This window comes from Equus caballus, chromosome 17 (assembly GCF_041296265.1).
Source record: "Equus caballus isolate H_3958 breed thoroughbred chromosome 17, TB-T2T, whole genome shotgun sequence".
In the NCBI taxonomy this organism is placed as follows: domain Eukaryota; kingdom Metazoa; phylum Chordata; class Mammalia; order Perissodactyla; family Equidae; genus Equus; species Equus caballus.
This window is the reverse complement of record NC_091700.1, coordinates 75,994,997-76,011,572: the sequence shown is the minus strand read 5'-3', so window position 1 is coordinate 76,011,572 and position 16,576 is coordinate 75,994,997. Positions and strand designations below refer to the sequence as shown.

The window sequence follows — 16,576 nt, the reverse complement described above, 5'->3', positions numbered from 1 at the left end:
TATTTTATCCATAAGATATTGCATAATTTGACATAAAACCAATAGCAGTATTTTGCACAGGCTATTATGTTCTTGCACAGGTTATGCAAGAGTATTTTGCTTTAGACTGTTGTATCACTTCACAAACTGTGAATCTATATTTGCATAAAACATCATGCATATATAAACATGAAGAAATAATATCATTTACTAAATAAAGTGTGTTTTTCTAAACTCTATACACAATTTTTGTCCTTAGTCACTGTAATCCTCTATAGATATTTAATTTGTTTTATGTAAAATTAAAAATCAATATTTATGTCTGAAAAATATTTCTTTATATTTATACCTATTAGATTTGTACTAATTTGTAGAATTTCATTTGCTCAAACTAAGTAAATGCATAAATCTAAAACAGAATATCAAAGAAATCATTATATTTGTAAAAATTTGAAAATCAGTTTTGATATTTGGATTCTGTGTTCAAACATTAATCTTTTGTAATGAACTATAAATGGAATTTTGTTGCAAGGAATGTTCTTAGATGCTTTAGCACTTTGAAATTTTCACATCCCATATATTAATAATATTGTAAAATATTAACAGTTTTCAGTAAATGGAATGACCACTTTTTCATCTTTGAGGTCATTCAATCAATAAATTTTAATTTTCAAAGAGTAGGATGATTCTAATTTTTACCTGAAATAGCAAGTTTCAAATATAAAGATGGTCACTGCCTTTGTGATATTAGGTTGGTAGCTGTACCACAAGGTGCTAATTGCCGGGAGCTGCCCACCAGTCAGCTAAGCCTCTACCCAAGGGCAACGGGTCCGGGGGAGAGATGAGGGAACACACGGCGGACCCTCAGAAGATGGCGGTCGGCCGCTCCTGATCCTACTCATGCTACTAATCTTAGCAATATTGCTCTTGCTGGTTCTTTTTCTGTACATGGGATATCTTCGGGGAAATCTCTCCAAGTAGGGGAAAGAAGCTGATGTAACCTGGGTTTCTAGGGCAGGTTCAGGGGAACAACAGCCTGAAGGGAAAAACGTTCTGACCCCCTCCCGGAAGGGCGGTAAAGGAGCTTGGACAGCCCTCAAGGAGCAAGCCTTCTGATAATCAGCCTCTAAGGAGAACATTCCCTCCTCAGGTCCTTCTAGGAGGCAGATATTATCCTAGGCCTGTTAGGACAGGAGGTAAATGGTGACACCCACGCAGGAGCAGAGACTTACAAAAACTACCCCTTCGTAAGACAACCCATAACCCTGATAAAGTTGCAAAGAAATATCATAATATATTGACACAGAGAAATTGGGATTATGATGAAGATTGGGAACCCTATAAAATAGTTAATGATAAAAGAGAAACCCCAAGCACTGTGCCTGTGTGGCTTTCGATCAGACGGAGCTGGGAGCCTATGCGTATTTTGGTCCCCTTACACTTTGCAATACTTCTGCTTTCGTTATTACAGGAATAAAGATGGGGGCTTAGGGCCATTCGACCCATGGGGAACTGAATCTAGACGTTACACCCCGTTTTCCAATCAGTCTTAAACATCTAGACACCTAGTAGACATATAAAAAAGGTCAATATCTATATTTAATAAAAGTTGCTTACTTCTCACAAACATATTGTGCTAATATTATAAGAAAATATGCTTATGTACCCAGTTTGTTTGCCAAAATTATGTACTGGGACAATTCCATGAAATCATAAACGCGTGACCTGGACCCTATATAAGTGCTTGAATGCTTTGAGTAAATCAGACTTGGAAGCCTCACTTCCAGTTCCACCGTAACTTCTTTCTTTGCCGACACCGTTCATCCCTCAGGAAACCCTACCGCCTGGAGCTGGACTCCGGCAGCTAATGATGGAGAGAGAGAAAGAAACATGCATCAAAAAGTCCAGCATGTCCTTCAGATTCTATCACAGTCAATTTTCATCAAGTCAAAATAGTCACCAAACCAAGTTAAATTCTATAAAAGCTCTGGTGGCATCAAAATCTACCAAGGTCTGAGTTATACGTATGATTCACATGGCTTGAATACAAAACAGAATTATGAACAGAAAGGAGGCCAGAGCTTTTTGTTCAAGAGCAGAATGATGATGTCTCACAAAACAGCGTTCTGCTCTGCAAGGGGAGTGCACAGCATTAATAACTTCAAAACACTTCCAATAAATTGAAGTGGAATAATTATTACCAGTAAATTGGATTAAAAAGTAAACCTTTAAACAGTTTTCTATTCCAATAAACTTGGAAGAAAGTACAGAAACAACCAGATCCGACAATTTAACAGCCTTTTGTGCTCAAGTTTTCTTGCAAACAAGGATGAAAACATATAGAAATTTATCACGAAGTGCCACCTAAGGGTTTCTATTCATCAATGTATAACATACAATTTCAATCTAATGGAGGAGAACAACCAATTTCTTCTTTCTTGGATCATACAGAAGACATTCAATGCCATATTTGAGTAGCCCTTTTGTCCTAACTCATTAGTATATCACTTGCCTTCGGTATACAAAAAAGTAGAAAATTCCGGATTTGCATTAGGGAACTTATTTATAGGCAATCTTCATCTGATAAATCATTTTAACACTTAAAAATAAATTCTCTTGAGCAATTTTATTTCTTTGACTTGCATCCACTAAAAATAATAATGACGAAGTCGTTTAATTGTAAGCACGCGAAGCATAAAGTATTATTGTGTTAGGAAATCCTTTGATTTTGACTTAAAAGGGAGAGTTCTTGTTTTCTTTTATTGATTTCTGAGTCACTATAAATGATGCCAACACAATTATTCAATCAATCAAAAAATATGTAGCTAAATCAGTTCACGGCACACATGAACATTGGGCCAAAATTTTGTAACAAGTGTTTTATACATAGAAATTTATTATACGTATATGGCCTTGAGCAAAAAAAGAAATTTAAAATTTAACTACTCCTTTAGGAGAAAGTAAAACAGTCAACAAAGTCTATCATTGCTCTGAGATGAGGCTATTATGATGGCAGTACCCAAAATCAGGCTTTTATTCAAAATTTGACATAAAAGAGGAAGCTTTACATTAGATAAGTAAATATTCCAGAAGAAAGAGAAGACATGAAGTATATGGAAAATCTATTTTTGTGCAGTAATTCAATTCCTTACTTCAGTTTGATTTGTCTTAAAACAGCATGTGAACTGTATTGTGCTAGTATCTACAGATCTAAACTGCAGATTTCTAGTTGTCTTCATATCTCAAATTTTGGCTTCTGCAATATTTGATGTGTTTAATATAACATAACATTTAATGTAGTATGTATGTAAGAAAATGATTCTTTTTACACTTAAGAGATGTTGAGTCCAAGGTGATCAGCATCAATTAAATGTATCATTTATTAATGAATATAGCCTTCAATATGAGAGTGTGGATTTTACAGTTAGATAAACTTGGGTTGAAAGCTAGTGTCCACCAATGACAGCTGTGTGAATTAGACCAGTGTCTCAGATAGCAGTTACCTCATGGATGTAAAGAAGTGCTAGTAAGAATGCCATGTATCCACTAAGCTCAAATTTTTTTTATTTACATGCACATATACGTAAACACAGAATTCAACATTTTGGAATTGATTAAAGCTTGGAAAACAGTGAAATGTTTAAGCAAAAGAATTTTGAATAAAACTACTTGTCTTTGAGGTAAAGGAGGCCTAATTTTTCAACGTTATGCTCGTTTCTTAATACAGACATATATTGAAAAATCAAAAGGCATAAGCAATTGCAGAAGGGTATAACATTGATGTAATAATAAACTAACATATTCTGTTGCATTTTTATGATTACAATGAAGTAATTTAGTAGAGAAGTAAAGGACATTTGGAGAAACTATTCTGATGTGATTATCACCACAGCTCTTTATGGACTTCTATTTCTCCATCATCTAGATGTAAAGCATCTATTTACTGGATACAAGTTAATGAGGACTTTGGTAAAGTGCTTATTTATGGCTTTAAAAATGTAATGGAAACTTACTATGTCAAGGAGTAACACACAGTCCTTTTCAAATAGTATGCAATTTTTGGTTTATATGACAAACACAGAACTCCCCATGAGCTTTGTTATTCAGTGATAAAAATTTTATATCAAATGTAAAATATGGAACATTTTTCTGGTAATATTTCTGTAAAGAAACAATAGTATTTAGGTTTAGTTACTGAACTCATTGAACTTATGACATAATAGTGTTTCAAAACCGTAATGGTTAAGATTTTTGTTCATAATAGTATATACCAGGGATATAATATGCCGTGTGTAGCAAAATTAACATTGTGTGAAGAAAGACAAGATCACAGAACTCTGCATGTGTGTGTCTGAGACAGACAGAGAGATTGAGGAATCAAGAAACCTTATAGTCTAATACTAAGCTCCAAGGTTTTGAATAGCATTAAAACTATGAGGATTTTTAAAATCATTTCAAGATTAAATAAAATACACACACACACATACAGATACATATATATATGCACACAAATATTACTCATTCTTCATGATACACAAGAATCTTCCAGTCTTTCAGTGATTCAACTTTAGATAACTAAAGCTTATCTATTAGAAAGGGATTCATCACAACTGTACTTAGCAACATCAAAAGTAGAAACAGCATTTTTTTGTGTTCCTAACTTGTTTACAAATACATAATTACTACCTACTCTGTGCTAGACACTTTCGTAAGTACTGAGGATTCTGTGTTCAATGAAAAGATGTGGCTCATGTTACCCTCATAAAACTTTAAAACTTTGGAGAAAGGAAAAGTATCTACAATAGTCACAAAAAGAGACTATGTAATAGTTTTAAAAAGAGAAATTGCTTTGAAAGAAAAATATGGGGCAAAATAAGAAATTATAACAACTAGACATGATTAATGTGGGGGGATAGTGGGTGAGCGGTCACAGAAGGACTGTCGGAGGAAGTAATACTTCAATTAGAGAATTGTTTCAAGGCAAAAAGAATAGCATGTGGAATGGCTCTAAACCTGGATAGAGCTTAATTCTTTGGGGGAAAGAGGTCAACGTGGCTGCTCCAGAGTGACCACAGCCATGATGAGATTGCAGAGCTAAGTAAACAGGGGCCAGATCATCAGGCACGTTGAGGAGGAAATCGTGATAAGGATTTGAAGGCTTAGCCAATATACCATGGGAAGCTGTTAAAGGGTTCTGAGTAGGGGAGTAATATATTTTGACAAGCATATTTTAAAGATCATCTCAACAGCCAGTGAAGAATCATTTACTGTTTTCAATACTCTACAATGATTCAACAGGTCTAAAAGTGAAAGAAGCAAATATTCTTCAATGATCACTGAAACTGATCAATACATTCTTCATGTCTATTTTCCTTACAAGCAAAAACCCCATTAAAGTGAAATTTTAAAACCCTGAAATTATAAACTCACAACATTGAAGAGGATTGGTAAGGTAAAATCATCAGAAAAGAGTTTTTAACAAAATTCCAAAAGCTGAAAGCAAATAAAGAAATGATAAGTGATGAAACAGGGCAGCAATAACTGGGGCTTAAAGGACAAATGGAAGGAGAAATGGCAAAGACTTGTCATAGGAAAACCCTAGGGAAAGAAGAAACTTGAGAATCCTGCATACAATAGTGTGAGATTGATATATGGTTCCAAACAAGAGGATTCATTACATATCTCTATATGAACCATAATATTCCATCACCTCTTCTTTTGTACCAGCTCACAAAGTTCTGAAAGCTAGGCACTCATGCAAAGAATTAAAGAATTCTTCTCTGAAGCAATCAAATGCCAAGGATATATCCTTGTTTTCATTCTATTCATCCTGTGACAAAGCCCACCACTGACAAAATCACACAAGTATATAAAGTTCCAAACCAACTTTTTATTGTCTCATTTTTAAATAAGAAAGGATATCTTAGGATCAGTGAAGCAATCAAAGATTGAGATTTTAAAAATGATGCTAGAGCAAGGTTTCTCAATTATGACACTATTGACATTTTGTTTTTCTTTCTTTCTTTTATTTTTGCTGAAAAAGATTCACCCTGAGCTAATATCTGTTGACAATCCTCCTCTTTTTTTTTTTGCTTGAGGAAGATTAGTCCTGAGCTAACATCTATGCCAAGCTTCCTCTAATTTTTGGTATGTGAGACACCTCCACAGTGTGGTAGGTGAGTGGAGTAGTTAGGTGCCCAGGATCCGAACCTGTGAACCCCAGCCGCTGAAGCTGAGCATAGGGAACTTTCACCACTTGGCCATGGGGCAGGACCCACTATTGACATTTTGGACATGACGCAGAGATGCGTAGTAGAAGTCAACTGCACTTCTCTCCTAGTTGTGATAACCAAAAATGTCTTCACACATTGCCAATGTCCCAAGGGGACTAAATCATCTCCAGTTGAGAACCACTGCTCTACAGGAAACAGAGTGAGAAAAATAAGAGAATTTTACAATTACTGTACTTCACTTAAATATTACAGTCACAGTACGAGAAAGATATACATAAAAAGCAAATAGGAAATAAGCTCTTGAAATCAAAAATATTATTTCTGAAATTAAATAAAAAATAATTGACAGCTTAGAAAAGTCTATATACCAAAGAAATAGAACAAAAGGATAAAATGAGGAAAAACCAATTTGTGAGATCCAATTGACAACTGAATACGAGCTCTAGATAAAGAGGGCAAAGAAAATAAAAGCTAATAGAAAGAAATTTCCCTGAAAGACAAGTGTCTCTGCTGCATAGGCTTGGCAAGTGCTCAAAAGAGTAAGTGACAAAAAACTGTGAAAGATCAAGAGTGGATTCGAAGCTCTTCCCTAGAGAAAGAGTTTACATACAAATTAATGAGAGTTACATTTGAGTCACAATTATCATAAACAATGAAGTACTTGAGATCAAAGACATTTTAACTTTATAGGTCTAATGGAAAATGAACTCAGAGGAATGACTGAAGTAAAAGAAAGAATATAAGCAAGAAATTGTATACATACGAGCAAGTCAAAGAAACAAAAAATCAAACATAAATTATCTTCTTAAACTGAACTACAGAAACACGTAATCTGTGAAGGCTGATAGAAGTTAAAGTATTCTAAAGCTTTTGTATTGTTAAAGATGAAGATAATTAAATAATTTCAGTTTAGATTTTTTAACCTCATTAACATAAGTATGTGTGGTAAAGTTTCAAGCATAACCATTAAAAGTGTAAAAATAGACTGAATAAATTCTAACGTGCCAAATGGAAAAGTCAGAATTAGAGAAAAACGCCCTATCAAAACAAGACAATAAAAGATAAAAAGCATATGAAAAGAAGGGTGAATGGAAAGGCAAAATATCTAAGTAGAAATAAATTCAAATATATCAGGAATGATGATGAATGAAAACAATAAGTTTGCCAGTTAAGATATAAAAATTGGCTGCTATGCCATTTCCAAAAGCCGTAACTAATACATGAGAAAACAGAGAAGATAAGAGTAAAAGATGACAACAAATATATACCAATCAAATACTCACCAAGAGAAAGCAGGATTATTTATATTAATATCAAACAAAATAGATTAACTTCTGATAAACATAAATATATGAGCAAAAAGTAATCTAATTTTAATGAAATTTTTGAAAATTCATCATCGTATTATAATGCATTAACGTGCTTACATCAAATATTTGTGCATTCAAGTAGACAAAATTATAGAAAATAAAATATCTGGACAATTGTATGTAACATCAAATGTTTAGAAGAAAGATGTTCTTAAATGTTAGTAAGGGTTACTGTTAATTAATGTTAAATGTTAATAAATAAGTTAATATGTATTACAACTGATCAGGTACTAGACTTTAAAGCTAGTGTAACACTTTTAAAGTATGATTGTGAAACATCATATGCTTGAACCACAATGCAATTTAGGTCAGAAATCAACATCAAATACAAAGAGTGTGTGTGGAAATTTTAAAATGCACTTCTAAATATCTCCAGATGGACTTACATATAACATAAAAATGGAAGTCAATGAAAATACTACATATAAAAACAGTGGACAAGGATATATTAAAGAAAAATTATGGATTTAATATATATATTAGAAGAGAATAAAAGGATGAAAACAGTGAGCAATAATGGCTAACTTAAGTCAAGAAAGAACACTAAATATACCCAAGGAAAGTAGAAACTACTTAACTCTCATGTTAGTAAGAAATTAACAAATCAGATAACAAAGATATAATAGAGAAGATAAAAACAAAAATGTGGGAATGAAGGAGGAAAAAACACTGTTTGAAAAGAGTAAAAAAAAGGCATTTTTCTTGATGATTAATCAAGAAAAAATAAACACATATAAGTGTATGTTAAAATGAAAAATAAAATAAACACAAATATCCATTAGACACAGTTTATTAACTATAATATTCTTGAATCTGTTTCAAAGTTTATATGTTTTTCGAATATATATATAAAAACATATATACATATATATATATTCAGGACAAACTCTCAAGCAAAGGACAAATGGTTTTATTATTCATTAAAATCTGGACAGTAGTAAGTTTTATACCATCTGAAGCTCTACCAGGGAGATCATGGAATATCTCTGACTTCACCAATCTGTACTTACCAAAGTGTAAAAGCAAGCCATTGGATAAGAACTATTGTCCTTTCTTTATCAGCGTAAAAATCTGAAGTGTTTTCTTTTTTTGTATCTTATATTTCTTTATTGAGATATATTTGCATAAGTTTAAGGTACACAAAGTGTTAATGTGATATATTTATATATCACAATATGAGTATCACTGTGGCATTAGTTAACACCTCTAATACATCACATAATCATCATTTCTTTTTTGTGGTGAAAATATTTAAGATGTGGTCTCTTAGCGACTTTGAAGTGTTTAATTCAGTATTATTGACTATAATCACTATGCTGTGCGTTATCAGATCCCCAGAACTTATTCATCTTCTAACTCCACGTTTGTATACTTTGACCAACATCTCTTCAATTTCCCACCCACCAGTGCCTGGAAACCACCATTCCACTCTCTGTTCCTATGAGATGGGACTTTTTAGATTCCACATATAAGTGATATCATACAGTATTTGTCTCTTTCTGTCTGACTTATCTCACTTAGCATAATGCCCTCGAGGTCCTCAAGTGTTTTACTTCAAGAATTCTACAGCTAATGACAACTCACAAATATAGATCTTTCTATAACAATAAGGCTAGTTTTCTAAGTAAAAGTGGCTCAGAAAACAGTGTCGTTTTCACATAAAAAACAAAATGCAATGTAAAAAGGTAAGCAATTATCAGTGATCATTAATTTGAAAGACCAAAAAAAAGGAAGTCTTTGAGGAAAAGTGAGTAGGTAATAATGTCTCTCCCTTTACATCCTGAAAGTCTACGATGCGGGTGACATGCTCTGTGGATCTCTGTGGCTGCCTCACCCTTTCTCCCTGGCTTTAATTAGACACATGCTTCTGTGGCCAAATCAGTAGTTTTTTCACCTGACAAGGGAATGTTTTTCCTTGTATTTAAATAGTTACCATTTTATATAAACTATGGATCTGTTATTATTGTGTTGCTGCTGAAATAAATCCTATATTCTAAAATTTAATTGTACATGATACACTATCATATAGGCTGTACAAACTAAGCTTATTTTTAGAATTGTCGTCATAAATTACTGTAAAACTAAAATTTCCCATATCAGCATGCTTTATTGCTAGTAATTTCTGCTAGTTTTCTATTGTCTTTATTTGATATTGCTTGTCCCTTAGTTTTAAAGTTGAATGAATGAATTAATGAATTAATGAATGAATGAAAAATATTAGAAATGTTATAAGGCTTCCAGTAGGATTTTATATGTACTTGCATAGAACGATATGAATATTTATAGGCAAATATTCAAAATTCTCCTCAATGAAATTAAGAGTTGCACATGCTGTGGTGTCCTGCTGAGGGCAGCAAAATATTCAGGCTGGTTTTAAAAGGAGATACTGTTCTATGCAAACTAGAAGTCCTTACAAGATCCAAAGTGCAGCTCTTCAGTCCCAGAGGCAGTGTTCAAAGAGAAAACAACTAATATGCTTTTCATCAAAGCAATCCCTATATCATCAATGTTTTGTACATCACAGTAGCTATATTCTTGTACTTCTTCATCCATTCATTCATTCTTCACCAATACACATCTATCAAAATTACAGACCGCCGCAGATCTTAGGAATCACGCAGCATAACCTCAGAAGACGTAAATATGTCTGTAATTGAGAACCGAGAGGAAGGCACACTCTTAGTAGTTATGACTCAATTACAATTGTCCATATGCAGCCTACATTTTTCAAATTTACTTTTACTTTAATGATTTGTTTAGAGTGTGAGACACCTTAAAATGTATTTTGTGATATATTCAAATGGGTAAATGTAATAGCATTTTTTGGTGACTAACTTGAAGGTAGACTCAGAAAAGTGATTTAAATGTTTTTAAAATTTCAATATATTAAAGCTAAATAGAAATACTGTGTTTTTGATGGACTATAAACATGTTAAGTAGCTGAATCAATATCATTTATCGAGTCAATACTGCATTGTTTTAACAAATATTTACATAACTGTCTCATGCACTGTAAAAAGGAAAAACTGTGTAAATATTATTTAGAAATCCTGGAATATTTTATCGACTTAAAGATTGCTTAGGAAATCAGTGTATATGTGAGTGGGTTTTTTTTAGTTACGTACTTTAACTGAAAAGCAAGTTGGTAGGATAGAAACAGTAGTAGTGAAGAAAGGGGGGGTGGGATGGGCATGAAGGTGTGAAGGAAGCTGTATGAGTTCAAATGTGCTTTATTGGAGTCTTTGACAAAAATAGAAATGACTCTAGAAACATGAAATGGAATCTTACAATTTTTAGTCTTTTCAGTGAGATGCTCTATGCTTCCAATTACATCAATGGTAAAAGCATTTTGTGGAAAACACCCCTCTAACTGAAAATATTCCAGAATACTAATTAGCTCAGAGCGCATGTCTCATCTCTCCTGGTATCTTCCTACATTTTGTTTTAGAAAGTGATTTCCATATATGTTTAATTGATGCTATAATTTCAAACTTAAATACACACTTCTAGATGCTGAAGCTCAGAAATTACAGATTTGTTTTATAGTCTAAGCATTGAAGGAAAAATGAATGAGCGATGCTCTCTCTTATTTGACACATAGAATTACAGATTGGATGTTGTTTTTATTTTTATCATGAGAAATCAAAAAATGGGGCCTGGCCCGGTGGCACAGCGGTTAAGTGCACACGTTCTGCTTCGGCAGCCCAGAGTTCGCCAGTTCAGATCCCGGGTGCAGACATGGCACCACTTGGCAAGCCATGCTGTGGTAGGTGTTCCACATATAAAGTGGAGGAAGATGGGCACGATGTTAGCTCAGGGCCAGTCTTCCTCAGCAAAAAGAGGAGGATTGGCAGCAGATGTTAGCTCAGGGCTAATCTTCCTCAAAAAACAAACAAACAAATAAATAAATATTTCTCTGAACCTGCTATAAGTGAGTGTAAAACATAGCTCTATTTCAAAGTATATATAGCCTAGGCAAGAAAATCAAGCATGGTATGTTATACATTAAAGAAAAATAGCATATGAGATGAAATAAGTCTGATATAAGGAAGTTTGTAATTTGCAGCCAAATGAGGAGCAAAAACATACAGTGAAAGTATTCAGAGGACTTAATTTTAAGTTGCAATTGTTGTTCATCTATTTATTTGAAAATTTGCCTTGAGTATCTAGTCTGTTTATTCTTGTTCCCCATAGGCAATGTCTGGGGAAGATATATAGTGGTAAGAATCTGGTTTGATGAGCATGAAATCATAATGAAAGGATGTAAGTGGATACACTTTCCAGGGCTCAATCTTCCCCTTAACATTCTTGGATGGCCTTTGCCAACGTATTCCTTTGTGATACTCTTTTGTGATTCTAAGGCTTTTCTCTTGTTTTTAAGTTTCTCGCTGTAATCCTATTCTAATGGTATCAGTTGTCTTTATCCAATGAGCTAGTCTTTAGGGTGAGGTAGCATGTGTAAATAGTAATAAGTTATATACCTATATGAAAGTATAACTTCCAGGGAACAATTAGTGAAGAAGCCTTCTTATTGCCAACCACACCACTGTACCAGCAATATTATTTTGACACTAGTATTTAAGATATATATACATTCCACATATATGCATACATATATATATACATACACACATAAATTCAAACAGTTTACAATTTATAATAGGAGATAGGACATGCCTAAAATATAAACTAGACTATCATGAAGCAGATATGGAAATATACCAAATGAATTCTACTACTAAGTTTATGCTTATATTTATTGGAAAGTAAGCATAAAAAAAGAACCGTCATTTTCCAGGCTTTTCAATGTGTCTTGTATTTGGCTTTTACATTCTTCTAATATGTTTTTCCCCATGGCTTTACTGAGTTATAATTAGTGTATAAAAATCCATACATAATATATACAATTTAATGAGTTTGGACATATGTATATAATCATATTACTATCACCACAAACAGAGAAATGGGGTAATAAACATATGCATCACTTCCAAAAGCTTCTTTGTATCCCTTTGGGTTTTTTTTTTGCTTTTTTAGGTGGATAAAAATACTTAATGTGAGATCTACCGTCTTAAATTTTCAAGTTTACAATACCTTACTATTAACTATAGACACGATGTCTTCATCATAATTTCAGCAATCATCAATTCTTTATGATGAACGACACCGTTTGGGAGAATCCGATGGCGCTTCTAGGTATGCATCTGAGTTTTACTTAGCAACTTCACATAGTTATTAATTTAAAAATATTTTACGAAAAGTAAAAAGCAAGTAAAATAATGGTCACCTAGATAACTAAGACACAGTGATCTACAGTTTCCAGTGTTCCTTTGCACCCACCCCTCTCAATCCTCAGAGCATAGACATGAAATGGGCAGGGCAGATATTATCGCACAGCTGATGACTAAAGTAAATTGTGAGTCTTGTATTTTTATAGTTGAGCATTAATTAGTATCCTTTGGGATCTAATTGCTTTTCCACCTCTTTTGATTATTTTTGGCATTTTTTAATAACTTTTTACCATCTTTAGCTTTAATAGTGTTTTATACTTCACAGCTCAATAGTTGGCTGATATTGAAAACTGCTCCTTCTCCTTTCTATTCATATCCTCCTTTTAATTTACTGAGACATGCAAATATTTTGAAATCTATAAGAAAAAGAGAAATAATGGCACTCAGTACTTGATTAATATTAGAAAATCTCCCTTTCTCTTTTTCTTCTTGCTCCCCTCATTTATCAATACATATGTATGCTTCAACATATAGAATAATGAGAAATAACAATGGTCCACGTGAAAACATTGCTTCACATAAGTAAAAGGATAAATTTTGTCTTTAAAGTATTATTTTTGAAGGCATTGGCATGTGTGTTTTTCACCTAGTTCTTGAAATAATTCAAATTTACCATCATTCACTGTACAGTTACAAGCGTTTTTTTAAGTTTCTTAACCTTTTACAAAAAGCAGACTGACACACTATAATGTTACTTGGAAGGAGTTTATGAAGCATATGGAGTCCATTTATCTTTGCAGACTATTACAGATTTAAACACAGATTAGGCCATACAATCAAGGAGTTTTTTATGTAGATTATTCAGTCTCGGTACCCTGTCAGATTATTTGAGTACAGTGGTGTTGTTTCACCAAAAGATATTGTAGGAACACCCTTAAAAGCTCATTCCTGTAGTCACTCTAAGAATTTTAGGTCATCCATAATATTGACATTACTCAGTGTCTTCTATATGAAAACCTGCATTGAAAATATGTTAAATTCAATACTTAATTAATACTTAAATACATATTTAGACACTTAAATTCAATATTTCTGAAAAGATTTGGTTCTCTTGAGGAAACCATAGTTTCCTCCCCATATTGTAAATAACTTCCAATATAGTATTTACTTTCAGAATTTGGCCACCCACTAAAGGATATTAAGAAATATCCCACACCCAGTGCACCTATTTATAAATGGAAGTAGACTATTGAAAAGTAAGAGATATTTGGATAAAAGGACAGGGCATGAGCTGTGATGATTAATAACATATAGGCACACTTTTTTTATGCTATCCTCATGGCAGAGTGTGGAAAGAGAAAACATCACAGCAATTCTGAGTTTGACATCCCATGAGGAATTTTGCAAATGTGAAATACACCTTACCTGTAAGAATGCCCTCATAAACTAGCAAAAATCTTATTACCCATTTTGTTTTGGACACCGTAATGCTCAGGAGAAAATGTTTAACCAAATTTAAATGGCTCTGAGGATATTATGGTCTGCAGGTTGGGTCCTGATGGCCTTTTCCAATTTGTATTCTCCCTAAAAGTATATTTAGATCTATATTTTATTATTTTACTGTATATATTTCCAGTAAACTACCACAAATCCTTTGCGAAACCAGACATGCTATTAATTAATTGCTTAATTCTGTGCAGCTGCACTGTGCCAGGCCCTCTGCCAGATGCTGGGAATACGAAGATAAACATGACACAATCCCTTTTTTCCGGGAGTTGAAATTTCAGCCAAAGTAGCTCCCATTTTCATGGCACTTTGGAAAGTAGCAAGCTCTTCCACATTATCATATTTGATATACACACATGGGAAATTTAAAAAGTGCATTAGAAGTATGTTTACTTTTCCTGGGCACTGAACTGAAACAATTATTTTGTTCAATAATAGATCCACTGGGAAGATGTAGCTAATGTGTGAAAACTCAAATCTGAATAGATGTATTATCCTGGGAGAATAACTAGAATTTTGGTGAAGCTGCCTTTGATTTTGTACTGTGTCATTGTATTTTCATTTTCATGAAGCAAAATGTTTCCATTGTTATCAAAATCTGAGAATCTGATATTTATGTTATAGACAATGCCAATTGTGTACTACTTCCGCATAGCTTCAGAAAAGGCAATGACATGACCTCAAATGGAGTAGAATGTCAAGGATCCAGAAGCAAGGATCAAAGTGAAACTTCATACCATATTAAGAAAAACCTCTAATTCATTTATATTTTTGAGTCTTTAAATATTTTAAATATAGAAAGCAAATCGATTTGATGAACATTCACTAAATATTGGCGATATATATGTATTCATAATATAATTATTCATTTTTTATTTTACTATGCAAAATAGAAGCTATGACTACTTACATTTATATTTTACTATTTATATTTTACTGCTATCCATGGTTTTGTATTCAATTTGGTTGGAATTTGAAAATAGATTTTAAAACAAGGCTATTTACTCTTCCAATGTTTTCCTCCTCTCTTCTTCATCCCGTTGGTGAGGGAGGGAGTGGGGCTCTAGGGTGGTCGGGATGGACAAACGCACAACACCTGACACTGGACAACTGAGACTGACAGCAGGGGAAGCCCACGGCAGCCAAGCATTTCCCAGAGGCATCAGGTGTGCTGATTCTAGTTGTGATATGCCTAAAATGAAAAACAAAAGAAATTGATGTCTCCTCTTCACGCATAGTTTGGGAGAGCAATTTCAACATGTCTTTTGACTGACGTGTTTGCAGATGTTTAAATACCATGAGCTGAACTATAATTTATGGAAACAAGATTTTGCATCTGGTTGATTTCCCTTAGAAACATCCCATTGAGATATGACATTTGATTTTGATTTTTCAAGAGCACCTCAGAGACAAGGTGTTACTTGCTATCTCCTAATGCTTGGCAAATTTTATGTGCTGGTAGTGACTCTTTCAGCAAGTCTTCCTTCAACAATACCACGAATTGTAAATACGTTACTAAACCTGTGGTAAAATCTGTGGGAATAGATCATACATTTTCAGTGAGGATGACGTCACCCGCAAGGGAAAAAAATTGGTTTGGCGTGGCAGAATATTAGATAATACAATGGTTTGTGGACCTCCAAAGGGCCACAGGGTATATATGATAGACAGTATATCTCTGTTGTGAAAATTTCATAGGTGGAGGATTAGGAAAACAAAAGCCTGAAAAGGCTCATGGGGTAGAAAGTAATTATGAAAAAAATAAAATGTTTGGGAAACAGTGGTATAAATTCAGTCATTTAGAGTTTGAAGCCATAAACTTGGTTTACCTAGAATTAGCTGATCAAGAAAAAGAAAAACTTAGCTGAACTGATAAAATAGCAAATAAAATAGTAATAATACTGCAGTAAATAATCATCTTCTAGAGAATTTCCTACTGTTGTCCTTTCAGTGTAAGAGAACTGCAAACAATAACAGCTATGAAAATTTCAAATATGTTATCATCACTACTTATTTTTAGATTACTTTAGAAGAAGTAGACAAAGGATTAAAAATATGAACAAAATTACAGGTTTTTAGCATTTTATGGTTTAATTAATATATTTCTTTTCAATTTCAGAAAGAGTGGAATATTTGAGAATTATTAATAAAATATTTTCAAATTCAAATTAGTAAAAAATTGTGGAAGGGCATATTACAATAGTATATCTTCTCAAACAAAGTACTAAAGGTGAGAAGCATTAAAGTGTAAGGAACT

At 33.3% G+C, this 16,576-nt stretch overlaps 1 long non-coding RNA gene across 1 annotated transcript in view; it reads right to left on the bottom strand.

The window, feature by feature from the left end:
- Positions 1-10,796: 10,796 nt before the first annotated feature.
- Positions 10,797-16,576, bottom strand: part of LOC138918548 (uncharacterized) — a 65,279-nt gene continuing 59,499 nt past the window's right edge. Inside the window, exon 7 of the long non-coding RNA XR_011428038.1 lies at positions 10,797-15,511. This is a non-coding gene — a long non-coding RNA (uncharacterized lncRNA). The remainder of the gene's footprint in view (positions 15,512-16,576) is intronic.